Source organism: Mandrillus leucophaeus, unplaced genomic scaffold (assembly GCF_000951045.1).
Source record: "Mandrillus leucophaeus isolate KB7577 unplaced genomic scaffold, Mleu.le_1.0 Scaffold444, whole genome shotgun sequence".
Lineage (NCBI taxonomy): Eukaryota > Metazoa > Chordata > Mammalia > Primates > Cercopithecidae > Mandrillus > Mandrillus leucophaeus.
In genome coordinates, this window is record NW_012104743.1 from 961521 (window position 1) to 977529 (window position 16009).

Here is a 16009-nt window from a genome sequence, read left to right on the forward strand (position 1 = left end):
GTTCCAGATATAGCCAGAAATAAGAGCACAGTTCTCATTTCATAAATACAGGTGTAGCAAAATACATCGTTTCTCCATCTACTATTCTTGTTATGCTTGCCTAAAACAAACCATATAGTAGTTACTCAATAAATATTTGTGAATTGTTTAAGCAATTGTCTGGAAAAATAGAAACCTAGAAAAATAATGTGTTTGTAAAATTATTATTATATCTCTACAAAACTCATTCATAACCTATGATTAAGAGCTTGGAGTGGAGTCAAACTACTTTGATGTAAATTCCAACTCCACCATTTAAATAACTGTGACCTCAGGCCTTAAACTTATATCCTCTCTGCTTCAGTTTTTTCCTCTCCTTTAAGATGGAGAAGACAATAACATGAACTCATAGGGTTAGAGTGAGGATTAGGTAACATTACATGTTTAAAGTATTACTGAGTAAGCTCTCAGTAAATTTTTACAGCTACTGCTGCTACTATTACTACCACTTTTATTTTCTCTGTATTGCAATTTCCTCACTTATAAAACAACGTGTATGAATAATGAGTAGCTTTCAATTATATTTAGTGTATCTTCTATGGTTCCATCAGAGAAGCAGAGCGTCTTTGAGTGATATAGAATAAGGAACTTATTTTAGGTATCATACCATATACAATGGTGGAAGCTGTGAAGATACCTATAGAAGGCTGTTGCATCTATATTCAGTAGTGGAATTGAAGTTGCCATAGGTCAACAGAGCCAGCATCAACATCTGGAAAGAAATGCTTAACATGAAGCAGGGAAAACATGAACAAAACAGAACTCTTAAGTACAACAGAAACCCAGGAGATCAAATTGGAACTTGTCTCTGTTCTGTAACCCCTCTACCTGTGATGAGAGAGGCAACTTTCAGAAAAAACTAGCACCCTTTGCCATAGCAGAGTTGCATTGCTACTGGCTCAGGACATAGAGAAGTTGAAGAAACAACGGGACTGGTTGTTGTCTCATGCAAACAGAGTAATCCAGCAGATCAGTAACAATATATAAAAGCTGGTCTCTATACTGAACTTCACAGCATAATGATGTCTCTTCACTTACCTACCAAATCTAGTACAAACTTTCCTGTGACCAACCCTAATCTGAAATAATACAGAGAAAGGAATCTGGAAAATGCAGTTGTAGTTAGGCTAAGCTGATACAGTACAAAATCACTGCATTTAGCAATAGAATCATAAAAAATCTTCATGTAAGATCTATAATCCAGTAGTCCACACTTATTTGTGTTTTCACTTTCTGTGGTTTCAGTTACTCATGGTCAACCCTGGTCTGAAACTACTAAATGAAAAATTCCGGAAATAAACAATTCGTAAGTTTTAAATTGAATGCCGTTCTGAGTAGTATGATGCAATCTCACACTGTCCTGCTCTTACTTGGGATATCAGTCTTCCCTTTGTCCAGCATGTCCTCGCTGTAGACATTCTCCATCTGATAGTTACTTAGTAGTTGTCTGGGTTGTCAGATGGACCGGCACAACTTCACAGCGCTTGAGTTCATGTCCCTCTTACTTTACTATTCATAATGACCCAAAAGTACAAGATTAGTGATGCTTGCAATATGGATATGCCAGAGAGAGGATGGAGAGTGCTTTCAAGTGAAAAGGTGAACGTTCTTCACTTAATAAGAAAAGAAAAAGAAACCGTATGCTGAAGTTGCTAAAATCTATCTTAAGAACAAATCTATGCATGAAATTTTGAAGAAGGAAAAAGAAAGTTGTGCCAGTTTTGCTGTCACACCTCAAAACGCAAAAGTTATAGCCATAGTATGTAATAAGAGTTTAAAGTAAAAAAGGCATTAACTTCGTGGGTGGAAGACATGAACAGAAATGTGTTCTGATTGATGGCAGTCAGATTCGGTACTATCTGCATTTCAGACATCCACTAGGGATCTTGGAAAGTATCCCTGTGGATAAGGGGGAAATACTGTATCAGAAACCAAAAACAAAAATGCTTTAACTGAAAAGGAGCAAAGGTCAAGGATCTAAACCCATTGGCTTCTTCCTTATATATCTCCCACAAGCTACTCCCTCCCCAGAACTCTGCGCAGTTTGAAAACTATTTTCAGTTGATCTCTCTTTCTCTGTAAAATGCAGACCAGAGTGTAAAATGTCAGATATGCTTCCCATATCACAGAGCTATGAAGTCAATTAGGCATTAGACTGTTAAATAACAGAATTCCAGTCAATAAAATTCAAATTATTAAAATTAAATTAACTCTGTAGAGTTACATTAGATTCCATCATTTTTCAGTAATGATCCAACACACCACCATTAATACTGGTATCAACCATGTAGACAACAAATGTCCTAAAATAGTGACATCAGTGTTTTAACCCAATGGTGCAGAATGTAGAAGAACATGGATTTTCCATGTATCAGTTCAATCTATGTGTTATTCCAGGATTTAAGTATCCCTCAAGGGGTTTTTATTTGCACAACTGTTGCTTTTAGTGTTTTGGGTTTTTTTTTTTTATTTAATGGCGTGGTCTTAACAATATAGAGAATTATTTTCCTAATAATTTTGAAACTTGGATATTCAAAATATTAAATGATAGTTCCCATAATCAAAGTATTTGAAATGAAAACATTTTCACAGAGCACAGACCCGGGTACATTTTGTGTGAGCGTGTATATGCATTTTAGGAGTCATCTAAGATTTATAGAGGTAACTATCTCAGGGATTGGCCATCTTTTTCTATAAAGGACCAGAGAGTAAATTATTTTCAGCTTTGTAGACCAGGTGGTCTCTGGCCCAATGATTCAATTCTGTTATTAGAGAACAAAAGCAGCCATAGACCATATGTAAATGAATGGGCATGGCTATCTTCCAATAAAAATTTACTTATGGACACTAACATTTGAATTTCAGATAAATTTCATGCATATTATTATAACTAAAAATTCTTTTTTAGCAATTTAAGAAAATAAATATAATAGCTCACAAGACAAACAAAACATAAATGGACTGCTTTTGAATCACAGGCCAAACCCTGACTTATTTCAATAGAAATTACTAGCCAATTAAGAAATTTAAAAAACTTAACCAAAGCATGCAAATACTTAACTAAATTTCCTTATAGAAATACACTTGAGAAACTCAAGATTAAATATATATGTATATAATCTTGTATCATTAAAACAGAATTATTGAAAACTAAAATCCTTTTGTATACTAAAAATTGCAATTTTTTTCCACACTGGTACTGAAACAGAGCATATGCCTTGCATGCAGTTATACTGAAAAAAAAATCTATTATTTAATTACAATAGCAAAGATAAATTTCTGTATTTAAGTTTGTTTTTAAATCAATGTAGGCTTTAGACAAGTTAAGATTACTTCTTGGCTACATAGAAGCATGCCAAGAATGATTAAATAATCTCTTGTCACATCATCATAGCTAGTTGTTGAGTATCTTGCTTTTTCTATCTTATGGAAAAGTGAAACTCTAAGCATTCTGCCAATGTACTTCTTTCCCTAGTGCTTCAAAATCCAGTGTATAAAGCCATCACTAGCCATAGAAGCAAAAGAACACAGGTTGTAATATACAGAATATGTCAAAACATAGTATGGATTATCAGATCAATCTAGCATGTAAGAAAGACCTTCGTAGCCCTGCCAGTTGATTATGGGATTTGTATCCTGCAATGGGTAAGCTTAGTATTCCATCAGGAAATATCATATTACTGCATTGATTCCATTGTGTTTATCTTTAGCAAATGTTCTGGGCAATGTTATCAGAGACAACAATTTAAAAAATAGTGATTTCCATCTTTTAGCAAAAATCAGACAAAAAAAGTCAAAATTTAAATTTCTTTAAAGTGAACCTAGACTATAAGACTGTAATTTAATCTTTGTTTCAAGGGAGGAAGAAAGCTCTCAATTAAGCTCATGTTAAACACTCCTTTGTCTATAGCTATGCATTCTACACTTACCTTTTTATGTTAATTGAGTAATACACACAATGAAGAAAATAATTTTTGAAATAACTTCACTTTTAGTTAAAAGACTACAAACTACACATTTTCAAATTAATTCAATTTATCTTCTGCAAATTTAGGTTTGTGTAAGTTACTCGTAATTTTGTTTTGTTTTGTTTTGTCTTGGTTCTTTAGTAGTTTCTTTTTGAAATTGTTTCATATCTATGAAAGTGAATTGTTTGCTATAAATATTTACTATTATACACCTCTTGCTTTTATTGAAAACATGCCACATAAATATCAGTTATACTTGAGTAACACATAAAAAACAGTGAAAAGTCTAGAATATTTTAAGAATTGGATTTTAAAAAATGCATCAGAATGTCAGAATATTAGAGAAATTTAAAGTTAAAAGAAAGTGAATAACAATATATTGACAATATGTAGCATTTCAACTTATTGGTTGGACTCCAATCAATTAAAAATAATAAATAGAAAATTATAAATGAACTAAAAATGCAGGTCTTTTAAAAAATGCAGTTCTTTTATACCATTTCAAATTCCTTGTTTTTATCCAAAAAGTACTTTGTGTGTAAAAGAATCTATAAGTGTAAGGCAGGCCTGGTGGTGAGAAAATCTCTCAGCATTTGCTTGTCTGTAAATAATTTTATTTCTCCTTCGCATATGAAGCATAGTTTGGCTGGATATGAAATTCTGGGTTAAAAATGCTTTTCTTTAAGAATGTTGAATATCGGCCGCCACTGTCTTCTGGTTTGTAGGGTTTCTGCAGAGAGATCTGCTGTTAGTCTGATGGGCTTGCCTTTGTGGGTAACCCAACCTTTCTCTCTGGCTGTCCTTAACATTTTTTCCTTCATTTCAGCTGTAGTGAATCTGACGATTACATATCTTGGGGTTGCTCTTCTCGATGAGTATCTTTGTGGTGTTCTCTGTATTTCCTGAATTTGAATATTGGCCCTCATTTGGAGGGCTCAGAAGAAGACAGGTAAATTTGGGAAAATTTGGAACTTTTTAGAGACTTACAGGGCTCAGAAGACAGAAAAATGTGGAAAAGTTTGGAACTTCCTAGAGATATGTTGAATGGCTTTGACCAAAATGCTGATAGTGATATGGACAATAAAGTCTAGGCTGAGGTACTCTCAGATGGAGATGAGGAACTTGTTGAGAACTGGAGTAAATGTCACTGTTGCTATGCAAAGAGACTGGTGGCATTTTGCCTCTGCCCTTGATATCTGTGGAGCTTTGAACTTGAGATAGATGATTTATGGTATTTGGCAGAAGAAATTTCTAAGTGACAAAGAGGAAGCATAGCATAAAAGTTTGGGAAATTTGCAGCCTGGCCATGCAAAAATTCTATGGATCTACCCTAGAATTTTAGATCCATTGACAGTTTGCACCATATGTCTGGAAAAGCCACAGAACACTCAGCACCAGCTGTGAAAGCAGCCAGGAGTGGGGCTGTACTCTGCAAAGCCACAGGGGTGGATCTGCCCAAAGTCATAGGAACCCACCTCTTGTGTCAGCATGACCTGGGTGTGAGACATGGAGTCAAAGGACATCATTTTGGAGCTTTAAGGTTTAGTGACTGCCCTATTAGATTTTACATTTTACATTTCCACCAACAGTATATAAGGAGACCCATAGACCCAACACCACCTGTAAGCCACCAAGGTTTGGAGCTTTCACTCTGAAGAAAAGTCTGTGGCCCTTTTGTTTTGGTCAATTTCTCACATTTGGAATGGGTGTATTTACCCAATGCCTGTACCAACATTGTAACTAGGAAGTAACTAACTTGTTTTGATATTACAGGCTCATAGGCAGAAGGGATTTGCCTTGTTTCAGATGAGACTTTGGACTTGGACGTTTGGGTTAATGCTGGAATGAGCTGAGACTTTGGGGAACAGTTAGGAAGGCATGATTGTGTTTTGAAATGTGAGGACATGAGATTTGGGAGGGACAGGGATGGAATGATATGGTTTTCCCCCACCCAAACATCATTTTTGGATTGTAGTTTTTATAATCCTCACATGTCATGGGAGGGATGTAGTGGGAGGTAATTGAATCATGAAAGTGATTACCCCCATGCTGCTGTTCTCATGATAGTGAGTGAGTTCTCCTAAGATCTGACGGTTTTATAAAGGGCTTTTTTCTCCTTTAGCTCTTCTCTTCTCCTTCCCACCACCATGTGAAGAAGGAAAGGTTTGCTTCCTCTTCCACCATGATTGTAAGTTTTCTGAGACCTTCCCAGCCATGCTGAACTATGAGTAAATTAAACCTCTTTCCTTTATATACCACCCAGTCTCAGGTGTGTCTTTATTAGCAACATGAGAATGGACTAATATAGATGTCCACGTGCAAAAGAATGAAGTTGAACTACTACCTCACAGTATAAACAATCCAATAAAAAACCTAAAACTCAAAATAGATCAAAGATTTAAATGTAAAAGCAAAACTGTATTCTTTACAGGAACATCTTCAAGACTTTTGGTTAGGCCATTATTTCTGAGATATGACATTAAAAATACAAGTGGTGAAGAAAAGAATACATCAATGGAACTTCATCAAAATTGAAAATTTTGCTGCAAATTATGTAATCAAGATAGTGAAAAGATGACTCACAGAATGAGAGAAAATATTTGCGTATCATACCTCTAATAAGAGACATATATCCAGATTACATGAAGAATTCTTACAATTTAATAATAAAAAGATAAACAATCCAATTTTAATATTGCAAAGGACTTGAATAGACATATCTTCAAAGAAAATATACCAATAGTCAATTATCAAAGAAAGAGATTATCAACAGCATTAGTCATTAAGGAAATACAAATAGAAGTCACAATACGATACCACTCTATAATTACTAGGCTTGCCTTAATCATAAATATAAATAATAACAAGTGTTGACAAGGGTGAGAGAGACTCAACTCCTCATATATTGTTGGTGGGAAGGTAAAATGGTGCAGCCTCTTTGGAAAATTATTGTGGCACTTTGTCAAAATGGGAAACATATCAAAATATCACATGCAACCCATAAATATGTACAACTATTATAAATTCATAAAAATAAAAAAATTAAAAGAACATAGAGTTGTCACATACTCCAACAATCTGTTACTAGGTAGATAATTACCAAAAATGAAAACATATGAGCACACAAAACTTGTACACAAATGTTCATAGCAGCATTATTCATAATAGCCAAAAAGTGAAAACAACTCAAATGTCTACTAATTGATGAATGCATAAACAAAATGTACTACAACCTTAAAATGTAATATTATTCAGCCACAAAAAAGAATGAAGTATTGAGACATGACACAGCATGGATGAGTCTTGAAAACACCATGCCAAGTGGAAGAAACCAATCACAAAGTACTGCATATTATATGATTTCATTTATATAAAATGTCTAAAATAGATAGTTCTATAAAGACAGGAGTAGATTAGGATTTTTCTAGAATTAGATCAGGGTGTGGAGAGTGACCGTAAGGACTATTGGGTTTCTTTTATAGATGATGAAAATGTTCTAAATTTAGATTGTGGTGATAGCTGCACAACTTTGTTAATGTACTAAATACCATTGAATTGTGTACTTTGAATGGGTAAATTATACAGTTTCTGAATTACATCTCAATAAAACTGTTAAAACTAATGATATGATCAAAGCTGAATTTCTCCAAAAAGTTAAACGTAATCTTAATATGTGGGAACTAGAGTGAAGAGAAATTGAACATAGGGAGAATTGGGAGCTTCTGCCTTAGTCTATTCAAGAAGTACCAAGGATGTGAAAGGAAAAGAAAGACAGTCATCATTGATTGAACACTGATTGTGCCTATATCATGTTTAATATGACCCAAATCTTTATTTACAATATCCTTTCAATACTCCTCTTGACCTATACTATACTGCAGCTAAACTCAATATTCCCTTGAACTAAAGTGATAGTAGTAGGATTGGTAAGGAAGATTCGAACCAAAATATACAGTTACTGCTTTCCCTTTCCTCTACAAAGACTATATTTAATTATTTAACATGTTGAAAAACTCATGATCAATTATTAGAAAGGATAGTCTAGATTATGCTTCTGCAGTGATATTTAAACTTCAGCTTGCATCAGAATACGCTGAAGGGATTATTAAAATACAAACTGCTGGGCTCCATTCCCAGAGTTTTTGACTCAGCATGGCCCAGTGAGGCCTGAGAATTTGCATTGCTGATAAATTCCTTGTTGAAGCTACTGTTCTTGGTCTGGGACCACACATTCAGAACACATATGATATTTTAACAAAAATGTTTTCAAAGTCTTGTGGCATATTTGCACAACAACAAAAAAATTGTCATACATGCTACTTGTCCACCTAAGGTAGGCTAACATTGAGAGGGAGGTTTCTGTTCCAAGTAGTCACCCAGGGACACAGGTCAGGCTTCATCTCTGTAGCTGGATCCTCTAAATCCCACCACATCTTTGGTTGCCAAAGAAGAAGAGAGACATGGGGCCCTCAAGTCCCCTCTCTTATGCCTTGGCCTAGAAGTGATGTATGTCATGTCTGCTTAGAGCCTATTGGCCAGAACTAGTCATACGGCCCTCACAGTATTATGAGGGTCGTAAGATAAGTAAAAGAAGCTAGTCACAAAGTACTGCATATTATATAATTTCATTTATAGAAATGTCCAAAGAAGATAAATCTATAAAGATAGAAGTAGGTTAGAATTTTTCTAGAATTAGGTAAGAGGAATGCAGAGTGACTGTAGACTCCATTTTCTCCAACTGAAAACAAACAGGATATTAGTGAGCTCTAGTTCTGTAACATTAGAATTGCATGTTTAGGGTAATTAGCCTCAGTCTTTTATGGAACACAAATGATCTAACTATACAGAGTTGATAACCCTCAAGCCTGATAGTGGTTGACTAGAATATAGTTGTGTGAATACTAATTTTCTACATTTATCAGAATAGTGTGATACTGGCATAAGGATAGACGTGTAGATCAATGACTTAGAACAGAGAGCTCACATATTTATACCCTTGCATATGTGATCAAATAATTTTTCACAAGGATGTCAATACCATTCCACAGGGAATGAACATTTTCTTCAACAAGAAATTGGAAAATTAGTGCTGGGAAAACTGGATATCCACATGTAAAAGAATGAAATTGGATACTTACTTTGACCATATACAAAAATTGACCCAAAACTGAATAAAATATAAGAAAACATAGGAGCAAATCTTCATGACCTTTGATTTGGCAATGGTTTCTTAAATATGACACTAATAGCACAGGTAACAAAAGAAAAATTAGATGAATTAGACCATCAAAATCAAGAATATTTGTGCAAAGGATATCATCAAGAAAGAAGACAACCTTCAGAATGGAAGAAAATGTTTACAAATAACACATCTGACAAAGAATTAATATCCACAATATATAAATAACTTCCACCACTCAATAACAGAAAGATAAATATTTTAATATTTATATTAAAATATAGGCAAATGACTTGAATATATATTTTCCCAAGAAGATATACAGAGGACCAATAAGCACTTAAAAATATGTTCAACATCATAGCCATTAGGAAAATTCAAATCAAAACCAAAATGAGATACTGCTTAATCCTTATCAAATGGCATAATAAAATACAAAACAGAAAATAACAAGTGCTGGTGAACATGCAGAGAAATTGAAACTGTCATATATCACTAGTAGAGGTATAAAATGGTAGAGATCATGTTGAAACCAGTTTGGTGGTTCCTCAAAAACTATATGACCTAACAATTCCAAAAGAATTTAAAATAGGGACTTTAACAGAAACATGTACTCCAATATTCATCTCAGCATTATATACAATAGCCAAAAGCTGGAAACAATCCAAATGTCCATCAACAGATGAACAGATAAGCAAAATGTGTTAAATACACACAATGAAATATTATTCAACCATAACCAGGAATGAAGTTATGATACATGCATAGCATGGAAGAATCTTGAAAACATCACACTAAGTGAAATAAGTCACATACATGAGGACAAATATCATATGATTCCAGTTATGTGAAATATCTAGCATAGACAAATTCACAGGGATAGAACTTAACTTAGTGGTTACAAAAGAGGGAAGTGGGGAATTAGTGCTTACTGGTTTTTGTTTGGGGTAATAAAAAATTGTAGATAGTAGTGATGGTTACAAACGTTGTGAATATAATCGATGCCACTGAATTGTACATATAAAATGGTTAAAATTGCAAATTTGATGGTTTTATATTTACCACAAAGAAAAAAATAACATTATAGTACCTGTGTATCACAGTAAATATTATGGTGATCTCATTTAAAAATGTATATCAAAACTGTGTCTAATATGTATATATATGAGGTTATGTATATACCAGAACATGGACAATACTCTCAAATAATAGGAGAAATTATCTTATTTTTCCTGTTATTATTAGTAATAACATTTATCCTGTTATCATTTTATCAACAGTTATATTTAATGATATCATTGAATCATATGTCTATTATTCAAGCTGCTTTGAGAAATGCCTGACGGATTGTGATGGTTAATTTTACCTCTCAACTTGACTAGGCTAAGGGATACTAAAACATTATTTCTGGGTGTGCCTGTGAGGGTGTTTCCAGAAAAGTTTAGCATTTGAATCAGTAGGTTGAGTAAAGAAGATTTGCCCTCACCAGTGTGGATGGGCAGCATCTTATCCATTGAGAGCACATAGAATAGAAAGGCAGAGGAAAGGTAAATTCTCTGTCTTCTTGAACTGAGACATCCATATTCTCCTGCTCTGGGACATCAGAGCTCCTAGTTCTCAGGCCTTGGGCCTGTAGGATTTGCATCACTGGGAGTTACACTGTCAGCTCCCCAGTTCTCAGGCCTTCGGACTCAGACTGAGTTACATCACTAGCTTTCCAAGTCCTCCAGCTTGTGGACAGAAGATGGTGGGATGCCTTGGCTTCAATAATTATGTGAACCAATTCTCATAATAAATCTCCTCTCATATGTCATATGTATAATGTATAATCCATGTCTCTTTCTCTGGAGAATCCTAACTAATACATGGAATCAGGTAAGTAATCAACATAAAATGATTATGAGCACAGATTGTAGCTAGAGTACTTAGCCAGATTTGGATCTCGACTCTGTCATTCATTACCTGTTTCATCTTGGGTAAGTAATTCTGTCTCACTTTCCTCTTTATAAAATGGGGCTAACAATAGTACCTGCCTCTTACATTGTTTTAAAATTTAAGTGAATGAATACATATGAAGCACATAGAACAGTGTCTGATTCATGGTAAATGTTAAGTTTGTTAAATAAAGTACAATTTCCCAGCACAGTGGCCAGATGATTTAATCTGGAAGAGCTCACAGATTCTCAAAGTACTGTAATGCTGCTGTAGTTGCTATAGTGGTAATCACATCCCCTTTCTTGAAACAAATATTTCACTGGGGTTACTACAGTTTGGAAAGTCTTTGTATGGCAGTGAAATGATGTAATCATATTTGGGAAAGAAAACACAAATGATCCATCAGAATATCTGAGAAGGATCCAACGAAAATACAGTTCTCCCCAGTCCTTCTCACCTAGGTAGGTGGGAAATGATGCCCAAATCTCTCACCTGTCAGAGGATGGGAGAGATGAGCTCTGCTTCTCCACCAGGGTTCTGCAGGGTAAATACTGGAGGAGGAGTCTCTCACCAATGTTTTTAGGAACACTGAAATCCTAGGAGTCAACTGAGCTAAGTTGAGAGAGATTCTCAACTCCAAGTAGCCAAAAAGCCTGGGAGGTGGGAGTAGGGAGGGGTAGCCAGGGATTCAAAAGCCAGAAGAAGAAAGTGAACCAAACAATAACAAGTCGACTGTTAACAGGAAGAGGTCTAGGTCAATTGCTTGTAGTTTTATTGCTGTCTGAAATTTGCTTTTATGTGTGAACCACAGCTATGGAACTAGGAGGCAGATTTGGTCATTTGTTCATTCAACAAGCATGTAGGCATGTACTGTACCCTGCTGGGAACACTGTGCTACGCATGAAATGGGGTGTAGGACCTTCAGTTGTACCAATACATTATGGCTAAGAAGGAAAAAAAATGTTGGAGACGAGGGACCCCAGGGAGCTCTAACATTATTGCTGTTGTTTTTAAAAGGAAGTGTAAAAGGATACCAAATATTTCTTGCATGATGTCCAAGCAAGAAAATTCTTACACCTAGTTTGGAAAAAAAGAAGAAGAAGAAGATAAAATCAACTGTGGTAATAAAGCTCTTTTGACCTGGTGACTTATCTAAGCAGAAAGTTGCTTCCCTTGATGGTGGTTAAGATGCCTTGTTTGTACTCACTTGATCCCTGGACTTCTTTACCCTCCCCCTGCCCCCCATCTGCCTGAAAATAGTTAAAAGGCAAAGCAGTAAATCAGGGAGTCTCCAAACACAGCAGGGTTCACTTTACAGTACATCAGGGTTAGGGTTGAAAACTGAAGTCGTCTAATTCCATTTTCAAAGCTGAACATCTAATGGCGGATTATCATTAATGACAGACAGCATGGTGTCAAAGGGTTGTGTCAGGTTCCAGACCTTTTCATGCTTTAAATTCCTATGTTTAATCAAAGGTTAACCAAATCATTGCTGGTAGCAAACTGCTGCTTCAGTGTACTGTGGGTGGCCTGTCTCTGCCACTGAGTCAGCCATTGCTGATAAGGAAAAGAATCCACAGCGTTCATATAGGTACATTCCTTGATGTTTACCACTTTTCAAAAACTGTAAGGACTAGTACATGGGAAATTGGGGCTGGAGAGGCTATGTCATTTTATCTTCAATTGGAAACTAATTTGGTGATTTAAATATAAAATTGTTGCTTTGTTAAATCATGTCTTTGGGTGATTAAACAAGCATTACTGAGTCTTAGCAATGTGCCTAACACCTTGCTAGCTTCTAAGTATTTCCTTGAATACAAGAATCCTGTCCTTAAGCCTAGACACATGTAAACAGAGCATTCAATTCATTGTGATATTGGATAAGAAAAGATTTCAGGAATATAGCAGAGAGTAACTGTTGGCCAGAATCAAGGAAGTCTTTATGGAGGAGGTAATGTGGAAACTTGGAAAGAAAAGTAGGGGTTTGCTAGAGTGAGAGAAGTATAGTCTAGATGAGATAGTAGAGGTAATAAAATAGCAAAGAGCTCGGTGTGGTCAGGAAACTCTGAAAATTGTGTATGTGTCTAGTATAATACAAACCTCCTCAGTGTAGTAGCTGGGTGGCAGACTAGGGCTAAGTGAGGCTGCAAAAGTTAGGAAAACTGTAAAGAGCCTCGAATGATATTCTAAGGAGTCATCACTGTACCTGCAAGTGGGCAGTTCTCCACTCAAGCACTCCTGAGAATCACCTGGATGACTTTTTGAACCACACATTGCTGAGCCCCACCTGCAGAATTCCTGATTCAGCCTGTCTGAGTGGGGTCAAGAATGTACATTTCCAATAAGTTCCCAGGTGATGCTGATGCTGCTGGTCAGGGGATCACACTTTGCAAATTATTATTGGTAACTGTAAGCCAGAAGCAGGTTTTATTCCTAAAAAGAAAACTAAAGGTATAATAGTATTTGATATAGTTTGGCTGTGTCTCCACCCAAATCTCGTCTCCAACTCTAATCCCCACGTGTCAAGTGAGAACCCTGGTAGGAGGCGATTGGATCATGAGGGCGGTTTCCCCCATGCTGCTCTCATAATAGTGAGTAAGTTCTTGCAAGAACTGATCATTTTATAAGTGCCAGTTTCCCCTGCTCGCTCTCTCTCTCTTTTCTGCAGCCTTGTGAAGAAGGTACTTGCCTCTCCTTTGTCTTCTACCATGATTATAAGTTTTCCAAGGCCTCCCAGCCATGTGGAACTGTGAGTCAATTTTAAACTTCTTTCCTTTACGACTTACCCAGTCTTGGTTATTTATTTATACCAGTGTGAAAACAAACTAATGCAGTATTTAAATGGTAGAAAGAAAATTCGAGGTGGAATGGATAAATTAGGGTATTAGGGTATGCGGAGAAATAAGACACACAGTTCATTTATTGCCATTTATTGCATGAAGCATTCTGTGTTGAGCGTTAAATTTGTAACTTTCATTTCAGATACTTACATTACATAATTGCCAAGTCTTATGCATAAGGCTTTGACTTAGCTAAGTGTTAGAATCATAGTTAATAGGTTCTGGAGGAGAGGAGGAGCTTCAGGATAGTGTTGGTCCTGGCGTGGTAGAGCTGCAGCTCCCAGGACCAGTTGGTTGCTGGTAGAACATGGATCATTTCCAATGAGGTGAAGGGAACTTCAGCACAGCGGCCTTTTCATTAGCTGTGGTGTGGGAAGGGAGACTGGCCCCATCACCTCACAGAGGCTCCTAAATCCTCCAAATCAGGCACCTTGTCAGCGGCAATCAAACCTCACCTTCCAAAAGTGAAGACAGGTGAGTTGCCTAGACACAGCTTGAAATTTAAACTCTTCATCTCAGGCTCTTTGAGTTCTCCTTAAACTGGATAACTTAGGTCCCACTGCTTTTAAATATACTCTTGTTCTTGAAAGCCTGGTTATCTGACAACACCTCTAATATGCCATCTTTGGTCCCACCTTAGTGCTTTTTCCCATACCTATAATGCTCTTCTCCTTTCCTGTCAGTCATTTCCTTCTCTTCCCTCAAAGCCAAGCTCATATTCTTCTTCCTTGAACCTTTCTTTATTTTTCTAGCCTGCATTGATTCTGAAAATTGTGAAATTTTGTAACCACAATTGACTTATCATTCTCATAATTTAGCACGTAACTATGCACATTTCTAACCTCTATTCAGTGTTTCTTTGTCAGTCTTAGTTTCTCAGCCAGACTGCCAACTACTTGAAGTTCTCTTCTCTACTACCCAGAAATTTTCAAGGTGTTCTGCACAGAAAAGAAAACCAGACCTGAAATGCTAATTCATAGTGTCGATGATAAGAAGTATAATTAAGTCCTGAATCAAACATGTACTTCAAGTGGTACAGGACAATGTTGTGGCAAATAACCTAAGATAAAATAATGTAACCCACACATATCTGATGAACATCCCGTGCACCCACCCTCATTGTACTTGGCCTGTGTGAGCACCTCCATCTTCTGATTGCTTGTCCTCATTCTTACAGGCATTTGTCTTCTCTTTGCTTTCAGGAATATTTTTTGTCTTTTGTTAGTTTTCAGCTTCTGAATTGCAAACCATAGGAGGAGGTAGGAATAGTACAGATATAGAATTTTGAAATTCTAGACTCCAGGAAAGTGCCTTCTGCACTCCTGCCTCATCTTGCTGTGCCTGTGTCTGGGACTGGCTCCAACTTGGCTTGGCTCCTGGAGTAAATGGTGCCCAGAGCTCCCTTTCCCTAGCATAAAACTACACTCTCCCTACAGCAGTATTATCTTGTAGATCATTCCCAGACTACCTTTCTAAGCCAATCTTACTACTCCCTTTGTCTAGGCCTACATTTTAAGCTTTCAGATATTTTTGCTCAAGTGTTTCACAGTCTGCAAACATATGATCCTATAGACAAATATAAAGCTTGCTATTTGCCCCCAAGGCCATGCTCCTATCTTGGTTGTCATTATTGCTAATAGGAGCAAAAAACCACTGCAATTCTTGCAGGCAGCCAATGTGGAGATCATTTTAACTCTTTCTCTTAGTTTATTTTTGTCCTCTGCTCTTTCTTCACAGTATTTGCAATATATCCCCATTTACAGCAAGAGGAGGAACCCATAGCTTGCTAAACACATGGAGGAATTATGTGTAACACTGACCTCTCTTTTGTGTTGTCCATTTAATTTGACTTGGTTTTTCTGTCCATAGTAAATGTGGTTTTCAAAGACTCTAACATGATTACATTCACACACACACACACACACACACACACACACACACCCCGTTTCTCTACAGAATTTATAAACTCTTAGAAGAGTGGCTTAAATGTTGACCATACATTTATCCTTATTTGCACTCTTTGCCTTCTTCCTTCTGACTCCTGAAAT